The sequence below is a fragment of the Penaeus monodon genome, chromosome 17, assembly GCF_015228065.2.
Source record: "Penaeus monodon isolate SGIC_2016 chromosome 17, NSTDA_Pmon_1, whole genome shotgun sequence".
In the NCBI taxonomy this organism is placed as follows: Eukaryota; Metazoa; Arthropoda; class Malacostraca; order Decapoda; family Penaeidae; genus Penaeus; species Penaeus monodon.
Window position 1 is genome coordinate 29,576,761 of NC_051402.1, and position 5,000 is coordinate 29,581,760.

Consider the following 5,000-nt stretch of genomic DNA (forward strand, 5'->3'; position numbering starts at 1 on the left):
AGCGGCCTCACTCTCTCTCTCTCTCTCTCTCTCTCTCTTCTCTCTTCTCTTCTATATATTAAAATATTTTATATATAATATATATATATATATACATATATATAATATATATATATACTATTACACCACCCCCCACCACGCACAACCCACACACACACCCACACCCCCCCACACAACACCACACACACACACCCCACACACCCCCACCACACACATAGTTGTTTAAAATTATTATATATATATATAAATATAAAATAAAAATAAAATATAAATATAAATATACACACTATAAAATTATTAAAATATATTTATATTATTATATATATTTATATATATTTATTTTCAACTTTTTGGTGTGTGTGTGGTGTGTGTGTGTTTGGGGTGTGTGTTTGTGTGTGTTTTGTGGTTTTTGTGGGTGTGTGTGTGTGTGTGTGTGGGGTTTTTGGGGGTTGGTGTACATATTAAAAAAAAATATATATTATGTATTAATAATAATATATATAATATATAATATATATATATTTATATATATATATATATTATGGGGGAAAAATATATAATAATAATTTATTTTTATATTCATAATCGGGGTGTAGGTGTGTGAACATCACCCCAGTTAAAATTTTACCGTAATTCTGCTCATGAATTCAACTTTGAAGCTGAAGACATAAAATATTATTTATTGGTTTCAAAATAGATGCTTTAGTATGGTGAAAAGCAAAATTCCGTATTAAACTAATGCCCCATCTTTATAAAAAAATAAATGTGTTTTTTAAAACCCAATGACCCTTGGGGAGGGGGGGTTTGAGAAAAGTTCCACATTATTTTTGATTTTGAACCTGTCTGTGCGTTGGAAAGTGCTCCCCTTTCCCTTTTAAAGGTATTAAATCGGGGTTCCTTTCTTCGATCCCGGTGAGGGTCTGCGAAGTATAATTTTTTTCCTTGGGCGAACCTCAATTTTGGGAAACCCGTGTGCAATGCCATATGCTGATCATTTGTCGACTGCCTTCTAGGCAATGCTTTTATTGCTAAACCTAAAAAAAATCAAAAGTGTCTGGCAATTGCTGCAGCCCACCACCCACGATCCAATAAGCGGTGATCACCAATTCTTCTTCCTCGACTCTTTGATTCCTGAAAAAAGAATCCTTTTTTAATGATATTCTTTTTCTTGAAAATTGCATATTATAAAATTTATACATTTTACATTCAAAAATTTTTGGGCGAATGCATGAATATATATGGGGACACCCTGAGTTTGGGTTTCGACGTAAACGAAAAAAAAAAAAAATGATCAAACGTAGAAATTTTTTTTACCCATCCTTTTCTCAGCATCTTTTCGAAAATCCCTTCCAACTTTTGGCGACGGGGCTCCCATGGGACTGTAAACTGATACATGCAGAGTGTAGGCTTACCAGAATCCGCCCTGTCGCTACGAGTGTGGCGTACATTTGTAATTTTCTTTTAATCGAAAGTCTTCCATTTCTCACCTGGAAGAATACGAGAAGATGGTAGAAAATTGGAAACCAAAGATTGATCTGCTAATTTTATTCGGTAAGCTTTTATTTATTTATTTATTTATTTTTTTATTACAAAAAATTTAAAGATGTACTTGATCTGATTTTGCTATTTCCGTAAAATTTACAGATTTTTATTTCTATCTGCCAAACTTTAAGGACTTTCGTTGCCTTTTAGCAATCCAAAACCCAAGTCGATGTACTGAGGTATTTTTTATAAAAAGATGAAATGTGTATTCCCGCGTGGGGCATGGTTGGTTTAGCCTGGCCTCCGGTTTTATACCCGGAGTGCCTGGTTCGACCCTGGTCAGGGGAATTTTTTTTTATCGATATCAATGAAGCATTGCTTATTCCCATCTGTCATAAAATATACCTCATACTCTGACTTAGGATTTAAATTGCAACCAATTTCCACCGATGCCCAGGGGGAGTGTGCAAAACTTGCTATCTTTAAAATCAAGTAGATAATAGGTATGTCTATGGAGCTAGGGGGAACCTAGTTGCACCTTTTTTTTGGGTCGTGTGGGATGGTTGGTTTAGCACTGGCCCCCGGGTTTCATCCCCGGAGTGCCTAGGTTCGAGCCCGGGTCGGGGGGAGGGTTGTTTATATATATATATATTATATTATAAATATATAAAATATAATTATATTTTTATACTATTATATATAATTATATATATATATATTATAATATATAAAATACTACACACTTACACATATATCCCCCCCTAAATCTATGTATTATACATTAAAAAAGGTTTCATTGTTTTAATTTAAAAAATTGTAAGATATCTGGCCAAGTAGAACTGCCAAAACTCCCCCCGAAAAGTTTTTTTTACTTTTTTTATTTTGAAGGCATATCATATACCAAAATTTGTTTTTATACATTTTAAGAAAATTATAATAATCACTAAAAAAATGGTTTGATTTTTTTTTAATGCTCACAATTCAGGGGGGGGGGGTTATGCAGTTTTACATGTCCTACATCAGATGATCAGGCTTTCATTCACAAAAAGATATGTTAAATATCGGGTTTTTTAAAAATCTTTTTTTCCCGGGAAAATTGAAGGGTTGTAATGCTTGATAAGTAAACAATATAAATATTAACCCTACCACCACGAATCTATGTTCTATACTCTGTATTTTTTGTGACTTTTGTTTTCATACAGATGGGTCCCCATGTGCTAGCCGACAAGAAGTCCCATCTGTAGGGCCTTTTGACCACCCTGATTGCTTGAATTGGCGGGAAAATGTGTTTTTCTTTCTTTTTAATCAGTTATATCAATACTGTTATTTTTATTGGGCTATGGTTTATTAAAAATTTTATCAAAAAACTTGGTAGCATTTAAGACAAAGAAATAACAAAAGACCCTTTCCAAAAGTCAAGGGAAAAAAATAAACAGGTGAGATAGGTAGGGTTAATGACTGACTCTTTGTGACTACACTTGTAAGACATAAGTGTAAAGCAATAAAAAAAAAAAATTGTTTAGGGGCATGGCATGTATTCTTGCCACCGTGTGATTGGGGTTTAAACCAATGAACTAAATTGTATAAATAAAAAAAGTCGTTTTCCCTTTTATCTCGTTTACGTTGCCGTTAAAAAATTTTTTTTTTCATTTGGCCCGTGGGTAAAGCAACGAATTTGTCGAAGGTGACAATTTTGACTGTGCCAAGTAATGACTGAGAAAGTTAAGTGAACCAGATAATTTTTTTTAGGAGAGGGGAATTATGAAAATTGCAGGGAAGGGAGTGGGGTTACTGTCCCCCGTTCCTCTCCACTTATTTTTCGTATATTTTTTATAGTGATCTTAGTTATAATTAAGGCAAAGGGGAGGGTTAAAGTGAAAATTAACTGTTGACTTGAAATGATTTAGTAAAAAAATATTTCCCGTCATTCTTTGTATTTGATAATTTCTAATATTAAACCAAACTGGGTTAAAAGTTTTTTTTGACCCTTTTTACTTCGAACATCAGCAGAAAATAAATTCAACCACCTCATACCCTTAAATCGAGAGTCCCGCAACCATATTAAAGTTAGGTAAGTTAAAATTGGGGTTTTTTCAGGGGTTTCCCTTTAATCCAAACCCGGTGGTAGCGGTGATCCAAAGTAACATTTTTTTATTATTTGTATTATAGAGTTGATATTTACAAAATTGACAGCAATTTTATATATATATATATTATATATATATATATATATATATATATATTATATATAAAATAATAATTTTATTTATATATTGTGTGTGTGTGTGTGTGTGTGTGTGGTTTTTGTGGGGTGTTGTGTTTTGTGTGTGGGGTGTGTATACCCGTATTATATATATATTATATATATTAATAATATATTATATAATTTTTAAATTTTAAATGATAAAACCCCGTAATATAATATATATATTAATATATATAAAATATTATTATATATATAATAATAATATATACATATTATATTAATTATATTATATATATATTTATTTATTACATATAATATAATTTTATATATATTATATATATATCTTTTTCTCTATATACCCTATAATTTATATATTTAAAATTATTATTATATTTTATATATAATATATATAATATATTTATTCTTGTTATCACACCCCACACCCACACACACACACACACACAACACCACATATAAATTATAAAATATTTTTATAATATTATTATTATACTAATTTATATTTAAAAATATATTATTATCAAATTTTATATTATTTTTGCGGCCACCATCAGTCGTGTCGATTTTTTGATATTATTGCTGCGTTTACGCTTTTACCCTAGTTTTAGCATTGTAGTTTATAACTGTGTTGACGCTATAATGTTGCTGATTGTCCTCTTTTCCCGTCCCCTTTGTATGAGACAGCTCACCTTTTAAGAAAAAAGGGAGATCAATGCTTGGCGAGGGAAATGAGGAGCAAACTGTTTTCCCCGAACAGGCTCTCTCTCTCCCTCAGCTGATGGGGTCCAAGAAAAGGCAAAACCGGCAGTTTTTGGCCCAGTTGCATTGCAAGACTTTCTAGAACGGTCGGAAGTGAAAATGAACTGCCTTATGGACTCCGCTCAGGATTTTTCGCAGGGTTGACTCCCCCTTTCTGCCCCCAAATGGACTTTTTTTGTATGGGTAAACTCTCATAGCCTTTTTGGGCCCTACTAGACTTTTACACATGAAGCCGTTCCTTTTTTTTTATGGTGAATTCCCATACCTGAACGCAAGGCAGCAGCGGCACCCAACATGTCACCATTTAAACCACCCAATATATGCAAAACCATGCTTTTGTGCATTAATACACACACACATAGATATACATACATATATATATATACACATACATTTGTAATATATTACATATTTAAAATATAATATATATTATATATATATATATATATATAATATATTATATATATATATGTGTGTGTGTGGTGTGTGTGTGGTGTGTGTGTGTGTGTGTGTGTGCGTGTGTGTGTGTGTGTGT

At 32.0% G+C, this 5,000-nt stretch overlaps 1 protein-coding gene across 1 annotated transcript in view; it reads right to left on the bottom strand.

The window, feature by feature from the left end:
• LOC119583646 (hemicentin-1-like) overlaps positions 1-5,000 on the bottom strand; it is a gene marked incomplete at its 5' end in the record, with an annotated part of 52,766 nt that overhangs the window by 6,548 nt on the left and 41,218 nt on the right.